This window comes from Passer montanus, unplaced genomic scaffold, assembly GCF_014805655.1.
Source record: "Passer montanus isolate IOZ18808 unplaced genomic scaffold, ASM1480565v1 scaffold2, whole genome shotgun sequence".
NCBI lineage: Eukaryota > Metazoa > Chordata > Aves > Passeriformes > Passeridae > Passer > Passer montanus.
Genome location: NW_024366591.1, coordinates 5,808,996 through 5,823,387, shown reverse-complemented (window position 1 = coordinate 5,823,387; position 14,392 = coordinate 5,808,996). Strand labels below are relative to the sequence as shown.

The window sequence follows — 14,392 nt, the reverse complement described above, 5'->3', positions numbered from 1 at the left end:
AAGACATACAAATATCATCCAAAACTGAAAAGTTCTGCCTTTTTTGGGTATTCAGATCCTAGCTGCTTCATTATATCTGGGGTTTTTCCACTGCTGCTGTGAAATGGCAGTGACTGCAACATCTCCAAAACATACACTAAATCCAGTATGACAATTAGAAAGTCTCTGAATCTCTTTCAACCATTATGAATATCAAAACAGTAACTTGGAGTTTTTGGAGTGAAAATGGTAACGGCAGAAATATTCTTCACAACAAAAAGGAGACAGCAATGGATGCTTGTCTATTTTATTAAATATGTGTTAATTATTCCACAATGACAAGCTGAAAAGTCTGTTCTAAGACCCAAGTAGGATTTTTGACACAAATATTCTCATTGTGGATTTCAACGCACTTCTTTCTAATTTTGACACAAAGTACACTGAACCCTACCTAATTGTTCCTCCCACCAATGCCAAGACTGCAAGGCCGATGAGTTTGGCATCATCCTTGGCACTGTGAAAAGAAGGAACTTCTCACCCTGAAACATGCTGCCAAAAAAAACCTAATCAGATCTGATGCTGCTACATGCCAGCCAAAAACAAGGTATTATTTTACCTTCTGAGCTCTTGAAAAGCTGAGACTAGGGAGATGGTGAACTCAGTAAGTGCTCAGATGAATTTCTCTATTTTTCTGCTTCCTCTGAACAAGCACAAAATTAAGCAAGGCATACAGCTACCAGGAGGTAATCATTGTCCTAAGCATCATGAGGTGCCCAAGAAAAGATCCAGCTAAAGCCCTCTTTTCATTGGTGCTACATCACCATTAAAAACTTCAGGCAGAGAAATTTTTGAACTTCAGATAAGAAACTGAAATTAGGAGGAGGAAAATTTCAGGGAAAAAAAAGAAAAAGAGCACAAAGAGTAGTATCTGGAATTTAAAATTTAATAAAGCATTTGCTATGTATAGTTCCCCTGCCCCCTGCATTTTATTACACACAAGAAATATATAAAAAGAGTGATAAATCTCCATAATCTTCATACTTAAAACTGTGGTCTATTTCCATTTCCTATCATTTAACATGAGGAAATACAGATGTCTTTCTGGAGAGTCTGCATGAAAATGGAGAGATTATCTCAAAGGTATCACTTTAAAATAATAGTCATACGGCTGGACTTTTACCATAATTTTTATATTTTAGTGGGCCACTAAGATAAAAAAAGAAAGCTTCCTTTTCCTAATGTTTTTGAGCAATTTTTCACTTTTAGGAATAATTAACTTCAGAAGAAAATTATTCACAAATTACACACAAACCCCAAATCTTTCTCCAAGGAATCTAGCCACAGAGTTCCATAAGTGGAGAACAGATGTTCCTTGCTCCCCATGTCAGTGTTATTTTGCAGCTTCTTCTTGCCAACAGAAATTAATAATTAGGTGAGCTGAGTGGGAAGGGAGAAAAACTGAAGTCATTGCCTTTTATCTGCACAAGTAACAGTGAAGACAGGCATCCATGGCTCTGAACAACCTCCAAACCATGTTGGTCCCCAGGGCTTTCCTGGGTGCCCTGATGAGCTGCACTGTGGGAGCCCTGTGAGGTCGTCCAAGCTTCCCTTTCTTGCCTTGTAGGCATCTGCAGGACTCTGAGATTAGGCCTACCTAGGACTATGAAAAGGATTTCTCAATCAAAAATGGCCCCATGGGGCCCCTGGCAAACAAAACTGGATCCGGTCCTCTGCTTTGCCTCTGACTTCCCCTGTGGATTTGGTGATGGCAAGTCAAGTGATCACCCTCTTTCTATTTTGCAAAGTAAGGAATACAGCCTTTCTGAGTGTAGAAGACTACACCTTTGTAATGGCTAGGCATTTTTCCACCCTTGACTTATCCTCAGCCACATCCCCACTGAGCGGAGATTTAGTTTTCAAAAGCACAGAAAGGCTTTGTGACCCACAGAAAATCATGCAGCAGATCAGGGGACTGAACCCAGGAACCAGAAAAAAATCAAACACAGCAGGAGTCTAGTCCCTGTACCATTTCTTCCCCAGAGTTTCCTCATTTGTTCTGTTTTGAACTGTTACAGGAGTTAAGATGGGTATGCCTGACCATAACACTGTGGACAGAAAATCCACTTAAATTGTCTGAGGAACAAAATCCACTCCCTTGGGACCATGATAGTTCACAGATAAAGCTGTATTTTAAAGGGCATTTATCCAAAGAGTTTTATTTAAGTATTTTATTATTTCAAAGCCTTAGAGGAGATTAGGGCAAATTAAGGGTTCAAGGATATTCAAGCAAGGATATTCAACCTGGAAAAGCAGAGGATGAAGACAAAACCACTTGAATAGCTTATTGGTTAGCCAAACCTCACTGGAGAATTTGGGTCATACATTTAAACAATTTCCACCAACCTAGTGTAACTGAGGGATTTAAGATCCAGAAGGACAAAAAGGGAGCAATTTTAAGGAAAGACAGCATGAAAGAGAGACTAGCTAATGTACTTGGAAAAAAACATACAGAAGGTATGTGATTGACATTTGGAAAATAATTAATTGTCATCTTTACTACAGCAGTTTAAGATGGTACAAATCAAAACCAGTATTGCTTGCTCACATAGCCAAAGAAATTGATGAACACATAAAAAACTGATGCTGAAACAAGAAAGGGCTATGGAATTTCTCATAAGAAAAGAAAAACAAGCACAGTCAGTGACAGAAAAGCTGGGATCACACTGGTGCACATGTTAGAGCTTTACTTTCCTGTGAAAATAGTCCTTTTCATTAAAATCGGACAGTTTAGAGAGAGACAAAAATGGTTCAAAACAGACCAGAAAGTGACTCACCCTCAGCATTGGTTCATCTATTTCTGTCTTTGAATTCATTTAACAAATGCGTGATTGTACAAACACGTGACTCACTGAAAGACAAGCTTAAAGCAGCATTTCTGTTGAATGCTGTTAATAACCGAAATTAGGCCAACAACTGGTTGGCCAACCTGAGATAGAATTATTTTGAACAACCAGCATAAAGTGGACAATTATGGTTAAACCCTATTAAAAAGCAAAAGACTTTTAACTTGCCCTATTGACACAGATACTAGCCCAGTCATGTTTCAAAAAAATTGGTTACAACTAAAAATTATTCCATAAATTCCAGACTCAGCTGGAATCACTGTAACTTATCTTCTCCTTTACATTTCAGTATCATTCATTTCAGCCTTTCCAAAGCACTATATTTGACAAGACCCAGCTTCCAAAGGACTTACTATTCTGTACTACACACTGCTTTAAATTCTCAAGCAGTATTTCTGAGAAGAATGATAATGGGGCTATAGCAGAAAAATGTTTGATTTTAGGTTTACCTCATTAATAAAAGCTAATCACTAAAGTCACTAGATATACCCACTTGACAGGTATAAGCATTTCTGTCATTATTTACTGTCATATATTTCTGGCATTATGGAATTCCAGTGTTTTCCTTCACTGTCTCATACTTCAAAGAATTTCAATACTGGATGAAATGTATCACTGATGGTCCCAGTGATCTTTCATCTCTCTGCTACTGAAGTTCAGAGTATGAAGCAGTAGACACAGGAAACCTTGCTTAAACTGGAGAAAAACATGTTTTTTGCTGTTTTCCGCACTGATTTATCTTTCACCTTTGTTTTAGCCACTGGTACCGCTATGGACAGTCAGGATGGTTATTTCTCCAACCACAAGCAATGTGTTGCAGTCAACGAGAAAGTTTTTCCAGTACCTTAAGAGTAGGAAATTGATGGTTTCCTTACTGTGCTATTAAACCATTTTTCAAAATAGTATGTGTATAACTTTGCTCACTTTTATGGTGTAACACATATCTTTACCTTACACTGTTCATTCTTATGCAGAGATTCAATGTCATTCCTCTGGTCTACATCCTGCAACTACATCATCACAAGGGCAGAAGAGGCCTTCAGGTAAAACTGAGTCACGTGCACACCTTCACATTTCTGTGCACAGATCTGTGACCCCACCCTCTAAATTTCAGAGAAACTTTCCTTGCTTCTAAGCAGATGACACAGTGAGAAAAGGTGAGAAAAATGGTGCTTGGCTAGAGAGCCAAAAACTGGATATACCTGCAAGCTGAACTGCCAGCCCAAGAAAGTAGAAAAGTCAAAAGCAGTGTTACAGTCTGGCCATGGGGAGCACCAGCATCTCTCTGCATTGGGAGAAAAGCTGACAACAGACACACTTAGGCTGAGACGTAAAGATTAGTTATTGAATCTGGCTCAAAGCCTCTTAAAGAGTGATGGGAAATGCTCTACTCTACATTTCATAATACAGTGCACAGCTGTATCTTTTGTCTTTGGTTTGATGCCACTGTTTGATTAATCTCAGCATGGCAGGACTTTTTTTTTTTTTTTCCTTAAATTTGGGGCAGCTTGTCTCTGATACTTGCAATCTTGTAGAGACATCCTCAACATAAACAGGCTGCACATAAAGCATAACCCATAACCATGCTAAACCTATTTTTAATTTGCCCTAATATAAGTTTTCTTAATAAAACTGAAGACCAGGAAACCACTTTTTCTGTCTGTGAATAGAAGCCTTCATTCTTTTCTGTAACACCAGCTTAGAGTCTGTGGACTATGAAAAAGACAGACATTCAATTCCATGGATTTGGATAGTTCATCAGATGTTTTTAACTAACCTTTCTGCAATTTACAGATTCCTTCAATTTTGACTGGACTTACCCTCCACTGACATTAGGTATTTAAGCACATTTACAAAAAGGTTTTTATTTTATTATTTTTGTGGACCACTTATAACTGATATACAGACTTTCCCTTTGACCAAGTGAATGCTCCTTTCAGAATCTAAAATACACTTCAAGATTGCTCATAAAGTACTTCATCTTGGAGGGCTGAAGGCCAAAAGGGCCTGAAAAACAAACAGAAAATATGGATGCTAGACATGACTGATTTGCCTGGAAAAGCCTACTGCAGCTACAGCTTTGAAAGTCAATTTCTTTATTCTGCATCTGGTTACTGTGACATATTGAACATAATGGTTTGACTTCCCTGCTGCTGGCATGGGAGGTCTGCTTACAAACTATGGAGAAGTACACCCTAAAGTGGATCTGTGCTGAGAGTTTTGTGCTGGTGAAAAATGTGCTGATTTGCAGTGATTTATGTAGTCATGCTGTTTCTGTCTGATAGCTGCCTGGCAGACAGATGTAGAAATCTCCAAGCTAGGAATATTTAATTCCTTCTGGACTTGTCTACAATGGAAAAATGAGTTAGACAACAACAACATGTGTGTGTGTGTGTGTCTGCATATATGTAGACACATGCAAGTTATAATCTGTAAAATCATATTCCCATATGTATTTCAGAAAAAGGCAATGATGTTTAAATATCTATGTTACTCTCTTAGAGAGCATTCCAATCAGCCAGTCTGTCTCAATGTGCTTCACTGAAACTAATCTTTTCAATGTTTATTTCTTTACTCTTCTCCCAAGGAATGAAGCAGAAAGTGATCTTTATGAGTCCCTTCCAACACACATTCTATGATTCTAAAGTAAGTTTACAGAACTTTACTCTCATTCCAAGGCCATAGGAAAACATTCAGCCCTAGCACTGAAATGGATGGTAAACTTAAGTTCTCCTTATCCCTGTTATTAAGGACAGTACCAGAACATACTTTCAAAATACCTGCTCTGTATAACAGCTGTACTCAACCAATCTGAAACAGATTTGTTCATCTTGTGCTGTCCCACTGAAGCCAAAAGGTCCTTAATGACTGTTCCATGAGAAACCCAGAGCTGTGTACTTGAAATTGTGACCTCCTTTCGTTTACAAACATACAGGATGTCACCATTAAAGTTAAACTTGCATGGAGGAATTTACACAGAAGCCATCACACCCTGGGCCTTTGCAGCCTTAAGAAAAAATGACCACAAGGAGACCTCATTAATGTGTATAAATTCCTAAAAGTGGGTGTCAAGCAATAGGACAAGAGGAAATGGGCAGAAAGTGATGCACAGAAAGCTCCACCTGAATATAAGGAAGGACTTCACTGTGTGGAGGACTGAGCACTGGAACAGATTGTCCAGAGAGGTTGTGAAGTATCCTTCATTGTAGATATTTGAGAAGCATCTGGATGCAATCCTGCACAGAGCACTCCAGGAGAGCCCTGCTTGAACAGCAAGGCTGGACCAGACAATCCACTATGGTCCCTTCCAACCTGACCCATTCTGCAATTCTGAGACTAACAAGATATGATCCTGATGAGTCAGAACATGCCCATGCTTGCTATTACAGTGGGCAAGGCCATTTGCACTCACAATAATCTCATCAAAACATTTCTGCCTCTTCTCAAGGGTTCTTGGTGTGCATCAGAATGTTCCCATTATATTCCCATACCAGACAAGTGAGCAGATTACTGATTTCAATGAAGTTATCTCAAACTTGAGAAAAAAAATGAACACTTGTTCTTTAGAGTTCATTACCCCTGTTTACACAAAAAAGTAGTGACCCAGCCACAAGAGTGCAGCCCTCTCCAGGGCAGCAAGCCATGATCATGGTGTCACAGTGTGGAACTCATTTTGTAGACTACAAAAACTAGAAATTGACATCTTTAGGAAAATTTTCACCTGCCTTGGAAAAGACAGATCATGTCCTAAAAACATCTCTCCCACCTTTTGAGCTGGAGACTCTGATAAACTACCTCTCCTGTAATTGTTTCAAGTCCGGTGAGAACAACCTATCCCATACTGTCAAAAAAACCAAAGGGGAACAAACTCTCAAAGTCTCAGGTTTCACACAACTGAAACAGAGGTTGGTTCTAGGTTTCAAAAATAAGTTTATCAAAGGTCTCCCATACGCTGTGCATTTGCATGGGCACACAGAAGGCAGAACTGTCTCTAATACCTGCTGAGACACTGTTTTATTGAAAAGAGCTGTGTTAAACCTTTGCACACAGACACCCCCCCCACCCCCACTACCTTTGCTTCATTATATTTCATGAAACTTTTCATATGTAACTGATGTATAGCCTCTTTCCCTATAAAATTTCCTATAAAATTTATCCAGGATGGTTGAAATAAACAGCTAGAGTATGCAATTTCACTGAGTGGGAAGTTGGGGTTTAGGTTTGTTCGGGTTTGTTTTTTGTGTTGTGGTGGTGCTTGTTGTTTTATTTTATTTTTCTTAATCACCCAGGATTAGTAGTCAAAGTCAGCTCTAGTTACCTAGATATCAATTAGAACAGTGTTGTGCTCTACTCCCTCAGTGCCTGGAGTGCAGTAAAGGTTTTGCAGCTTCACTGCCAAAACTGCAGTCTCCTCTTGATACAACCAGCAAAGACAATTATTAAACACGGTTGTGCTTTGATTGATATGTTTTTCTTTGGCATGTTATTTTTTAAATGTTTATTGTTTTAACAGGTGTTTTTTTTAAGTGACCTCTACTTTGCTGTTTTGACGGGGTGGGGGGGGGGCGGGGGCGGAGCGGGGTGAACGTCAGCACATCCATCATTTCTTTTCACTGCTGCTTTACAAATTACTAAAAAAGGCAGAATATCTCAGTTGTGTGGCCACATAAACTAGGAAGGATTAGGGTGAAACTGAAGCAAACCATGACATACATTCTTTCTTGCTTTCAAGAAAGCACGGACACATGAATGCCAGAAAATGCTACAAGAACAAGAGGTCCAAATCTACTCTTTTTTTCTCTCTATGTCTTAAAAAGAAACTCAAAGGTAGTGAAAACATACCTCTTGAAGGGCCATTCCCTTCAGTAGCTTAATTCTAGGGTCTGGATCCATTCCTAGTAATGTAAATATACAGACACCAACAGAAGCAGGCTCGGGCTCCAATTGAGTAGCACTCAGCCATGGTGAATCACTCTTTCAGAAGGATCTTTCTTTCCCTGATTCATTTGAATGCTTCTATAGTACAGTCTTTTCAAGCACAAAGCACTCACTTCAAATGAGTCATGCCAGAAGCTGCAAAATCTGACCACCAGAAACAATGTATGAAAAATATTTTGGCACTGACCCCATACAACTGAAAATAAAATAATGGTCTTAATTTTTAAGACATGATAAATACTATAAGTGACCCTAAAACACACTTTATCTGACTACATTTTTTCATTTCCAAGATGAGGACTCCATATTTCATGAAAACACTTATTTTTGCAAACTGATCCTAGTGTATTCACTTTAGAAGAAAACAGCCAACACATTTAATGCTGTAGATATTTAGAAGTAATAAAAGTGCACCTCAGCAAGGGAAAATTATTTGCAACCTTTTCTTTTCTTCCAAAAAAAACAAACCTGACTTTTCAGGGGTAAGAAAAATCTTCCTGTGATTTTTATTATAGTTATTTTTTAACTTCAGTTTAATATAAATAGATGTTTTGGGGTTTTTTTGGTTTTTTTTTTTCATTTTGCAACATCCAAAAAGTTAAACAGTATTGAAACTTGTGGTAAGCATTGCCTGAAAATTGAATATTTGATTGGGATAGAAAGCATGACAGACTTGTACAGTGCTCAAAACAAACTAGCACCATCTCTATGTACATGTAACTGTAAGTTAGAGGGAGCTCAACCTTTTCATTCTGTCAGTATCCAGTGGCACCACTTCTCTTGGTTTCAGAGTATTACCAGCAAAGTATACAGGTTCAACAGAGTCAAAAACCTACCGAGATAAAGACCTTTGGTTACCAGAGACAGGACAAACTGGCATAAATTCAAGTTGAAACTCAAACTGAAAAGGTTTCTAATCTGAAGGTGTTCTGTTTTGCACCTACTACAATCCACTAGATGCTGGCTGTGTCATATGTCCACTGCTCTGCATTTGTCCCAAGTCAGTGGTAACTTCATGCCCTTCATTCTTGTGGTATTGTTATTCATAATCTTTTCTTTGGCGGGTTGCTGTCATTTATAGCGTTTCTTCTCAGTTGCCAGAAGTCACACAGGGAGAAAATAAACAGAGAAACAGTGGGATGCATTATCTATGTATTGAATTATCCTCTAGTTTACTTAAGCTTTTTTTTAAGTGCTGAGCCAGCTTTCAGAATACAAATGGACTAGCACAACCATCCTGCTAGCCAGTTTCTTGAGACACAGCTAATCTGTTTGGCTGATATCTTTCATAACCTCAGCAACAACTTGGGAAAATAGACAAGTTTTATTTCTTAGTGTTGTTTAAAGGCTGCTTGTTTGAAAAATACTTTGGCTTCCAGAATATTGAAAAGCTATTTTAAAAAGCAAATAAAATCTAAGTCAGATCAACATTTCTATATTTGAGAGGTCTATTTTAGGATTTAGAAATATCAGTACACACTGTTTAAAGTGTCTGAGGTAGCTTAAACCAATAAAACTAAAAGCAATTACCTATAACTCAAAAAAAATAAGCTTTAGGTTTAACCTCTGCAACAAATACCAGAAATCTCCAGCATACAGGACACACAAAACTTTGAAAATGAGCTTCTAGATGGTCATTTCCAGTGTAAGGTATTGCTGTTCCTGGAATCATGAAAGGCGGATTTCCTTTCCAGCTCACCTTTGCTCTCCCCCCACCACATGCTGAAGCAGCACTCCAGCTGCAATTACATTGAGGGATGTCAAAAAAGAAAACTTCATAAGAAGCACTTACCTCTGTGAAAAGGAAATTGTTTATTAAAGAAATAGAGGGACCCCCTCAAAAGCTGAAGTGAAACAGTGCTGGATGTTGCATTGCAGACTTGTAGGGAACAATCTCTCTTTGTGGGAGACAGAAAGGCTCAGCTAAACAGGGCTTTCCTATATCTGAATTTCTATGCAACTCTATTTAGTGCCTATCACGATCGGCAGGCAACTGGCCACTCTCCATATGGCTGGTTGCCTTCCCTTCCTAGGGAACTAAAGAACACAGAGGCATCTCAAATGACGAATACACAGTATGAGACAATATCACAACAGAGCATTTCTTTTTATAATTTAAATCAAGTAAGCAACTGATTCACGCAGGGCAGAAACTCAATAAGACATCAAAGGTCTAATCCCCAAGCCATAAAGCTAACTTGCTGACAATAACTGCAGAGCTCTCACTCTTACATTTATCACTGCCATCAGCTCCTTCAGAACAAAGTATTTGGGAAAGAAGGCAGGCAGCTGAGTCTGGGAGACAGATTTTACTCTTGCTAAACTGCTGATCTTAAAATAACATGTTGCTAGGTTTAAATACTGTCATCTTTAAAAATAGGAATCATGCTAAAAGCAAAGGGTTTAATAGTACACATTTAGAACACACAAGGGTTTAACAAGTCAGTCCAATGAAAAAAACACTTTCCACAGGGACACAAGAACCTGTAAGCAGTTTTCTCAAACTACTGGCAGTTCTATTTCCTCTCAAGTTTGAGGTTTTATGGAACTCTTGTATGCTTGTTTGTATGTTGGGCAAAAACATTTTTCCTTTAATTTAAAACATTGTTTTCCAAGGAAAAAAGTCATTAAGAGGCCATTTATTTCTAATTATTATGAGGACTTTTTCAAAAGAAAAAAACCCTTAAATATGAAAGACGAAATTTTGTATGCATCTAGCAGTGGATAAAAGGGGTCAACAAACCATGATCCAAACCAGATATAAAAGAATTCTTCCAAGTCCTGTTTCACATTTTAAGTGGCCTCTGCTTTCTTTGTCAGAACTTTTCCTTGCAGTTCTTTGCCTTCTACACACCAGTTGGCCAGCAGCTTTAAAATCTGTCATAAAAAATCACCCAATTCTAGGGATGTTAAATTGTCATACTAGCAGTACAACCCATTACTCCCTTTCCACCTCACACCCAAATGTGTGAGATTTCTTGATAGCATAAGGAATTCTTACAGATGCCAAACCAAATGGAGGAGAATTTGAAGAGCTTCTACTAGAGTTCATTGAGCAAAGACCTCACAACAGTTGGTGCAGTACCCAAAAAAAAAAAAAATCCCCAAAAAAGCCAGTAATGACAGTCACGTATACTGTATTGTAGATGAAGAATCAACAATAGAAGAGACAACTGCACTTCAGAAGTAAAAACAAAAATGCTGGTTTTAAACATAGTGGACCTGAGAACACACGGAATAAGACTAACAATTGATTGAGATCCTTTTTTTATTAATAAAAATCACCCATGTCAAAGATTTTGTAAAGTTTGGGGGTTTTAATGTTATGCAACCAGAATTAATTTTTGCACTCTTGAGGAAGCCTAGACACTGTATTTGCAATAAGGAAATGCTTGTAAGTACTTAGAAAATACAATGGATAAAGAACCCCAGACCTCTAAAGAACAGATATTTAATTTTAATAATATTTTTCTCTCACCCCATAAAGTGAAAGAATTAAGGCCCAGCAAGCTTCAGCTCTTACCAAGAGCTTATATATACATATTTTTACAGCTGAAGAGTGAAGTTTTCTGCAGTACAAAGTCTCTGATGCAATATTTTGTATCTGTGGTTTCTAGTTATACTTGAAAAATCAGAGAATCTTTTCTTCTCAGATTATTTTAGTTAGAAGCCTATAATTACCCATGTATATGCAGTGGAATTGACCAAAAAAATACAGGCACCTATGATGTATTTTCCTATTTTACTGTGGAAAATGGCTCCCTGATATGGTTTTGGAGATTATAGCATTTGGAAGAATATTTAAGAAAGCCCATCCCCTTCTAACAGGTAGACTCATCACACCAATTCTACAGCCTCTTCCTCCCAATGTTACAAGTTGTTGCCTTCCTTGGAGCATGGAATCTGGCTTTCACAAATCTTAATTTGTCTTTTATCTTTCAGTGCTTGTGAGGTCAAACAGAGCCACAGCTTTGTTTCTCTGTTGCATGGAGTGGCCTGGAAAGACAGCAGTTAGTTGGCTAGATTTGACCACATCTCACTGACATGTGAGCAAGAAAAGAAATAGTGGTGCCATTTTTAAAAAACTTAATCTTTTTTTCTCTGTCATCTGCCTCACAGAGATAAAAAAGAGCATATTACACAGCAGATGCTAAGGCATTCTCACCTCCCTTTTTGTTGTTGCCTGAGGAATAGGAACATCAGATGACTGGACTAAGGACAATTGCTCATTTGGCACCATTCTCTTCAGGGAGAGCTTGGCCAGCTATCTAAGGAGAATTATGAGCTGCCCACCACAGGCTGCTGATACACTCTGTGGACAGCACATAACTACATTTAAAGTAATTTAGATAAAAATGACAAATGACAGTGTAAATATATTCAGCCATGAATATGGCTTGGACTAGATGAACATGAGTATTTTTCATGAACCTTGGCAAATGTAAATCACGGTTTAACTGTTCAGAAAACAGGAGAGCAAATGTTTTATGTGAATTCAGCATGCCCATATTTACTACGGGAGAGACCTTCTTGTCTTTAAGATGTAGGCCTAGGGGCAGAAAATTTGTCCCATATCACCTAGAACAGACTGCTTTTGATACCTAAGTTATCCTTCTGTCAGCTGCACAGTCTGTCACAACCGTTGGATGCCATACACTAAGTTTGTATCCCCAGACACCTCCTACAGCACCTGAGGGCTAGACCTTTCCTTTAATTAAAGTTCCCTGAGGTCTGTGACTGCAATCTACAATCTACACCACAGCTCTACCCAGAGCTTACTCAGATCAGCATCATTAGCTGACTGACACATCTGACATTGGACAAATTGACACATCTGTCATTATCACTGTCTTGGACCTAGATTCACAGGTCGAAAGCATTTTCTGCTATGAATCTTTCAGATATGAATAGGTGCCAAAGCACCATAGATTGCTGATGCAAACAACTCCAAATGCTTTGTGGTATTTTTCCATTATTGAAACAATCCATAAAAAATGATTACACCTTTAAATAATTCTCTTGGATTCACACTTTTGAAAGCTAAAAATCTAAATCCTCTGCATCTCTCATTGATACTCAAATATACCTTCTCCTCAGAACTTGCCATTAAAGGAGAAAATTTCTGCTAGCATCAGTTTACAGACAGTTAATTTAGTCACAGAGATGTGGTGACTTGTTCAAAGTCAAAGAGGAAGTCTGTGGCAGTGCTGGGAATTAAATACAGGACTCCAGAAACTCCTTCCTGTTTTTTAACCACATGTGTCATTCTTCCAAATGGTCTTTCCTACATAAGATTTAGTCATGGCTGAAATAAGCCAGGTTCATTAACAAACCAAGGACACGGCAAGACAAACATTATGAGTCCTTCAAAAAGGACATGGATTTTCTTGTTAAAAACATTGAGGATATTTTGTAGACTATATTATGAATTTTGTTTCAATTTACAAAAAAAACCCCCATCTCTTCACTAAATGTCATTTTTAACACAATCTAGGATGATTTTTCCAGGAAAAAACACAGGCTGATCTATTTGGACTCTGCATGCTCTTAGCTCTCTCAAGTTTTGAACAGTGTGGTACTGATCAGTTTTTAGTTCTTTCAGGGCAAGTCCTGAATTCAAGGTCTCTCAGAGTTCTCCACTTCTGAGCCTAAAAGAGTAGAGGAGAACAATAATAATTTAGTTTTAAGAGATACACAACTGCAATTTTCCTCCTTGAAATAACCATGTATCCCTCAAAATAAAGGCAATAGTTGTACTCCTTCTACCCACAATGAACTGACTAAATCACAGACAAGACATTTTATCTTAGTTCTTCTTTAGACCTTCCCTAATAAAAATCATACTATCATTACTTGTCTTTGTAAAACATTTCATAAACCATGAATGAAAAATACAGTAAGAGCAGAACATTAAATAAGTGCCAAAGCCATGAGATCAGGCTCTAAACATGGCCACAGTCTTGACTTTTTCTTTAGTTCTCTGGGGCTGATTTGTGGCTAAGCATTAATTACTTGTATTTTATATGTCAGCTTAGTGCAGTGTTTTATTTAGTTATGTGGTTTTTAGCTTTTAGGAGCACCTCCATTTCCAGATACTTCTTTATGTAGCTGTCAGACATACAGAAACAATGACAGCATTGTTAATATATCCATCAAAACAAAAATTATATGATACATTAATGTTTCTATTGCAAACAGACACAGTTAAGGCAGAGGCATATTTTTCAAGGTTTCTGTAAACATTTTTCCTTACCACTAATTTGTTTAAAAGCTATACCTCAGTGCTTCTTCACAGCAATATTTCAACCAAATTGTGAACTGATCTGAGAAAAATAGGAAACACTTCGACCAAGAAGAACATGTTCCTCAACATGGTTTCCATACTCAATCTTTTCTTCTCATAGTTGGAAAAGCAAAGAAGATTAGCATTACAAGAAGCTGATATCACAATTTATCTGCTGCACACCATGTTTTTAATTTTACAACAGCTTTCAGGGAATGAAATGAAATTAAATAAATGACAGCAGGAAGCCTTGTACACAGAGTATGTAAGATGTATGCCTCTTAGCTGC

General features: G+C 37.9%; 1 protein-coding gene across 4 annotated transcripts in view; it reads right to left on the bottom strand.

Moving 5' to 3' along the window:
- Positions 1-14,392, bottom strand: part of SMOC2 (SPARC related modular calcium binding 2) — a 140,512-nt gene that overhangs the window by 95,147 nt on the left and 30,973 nt on the right. The window lies entirely within an intron of this gene.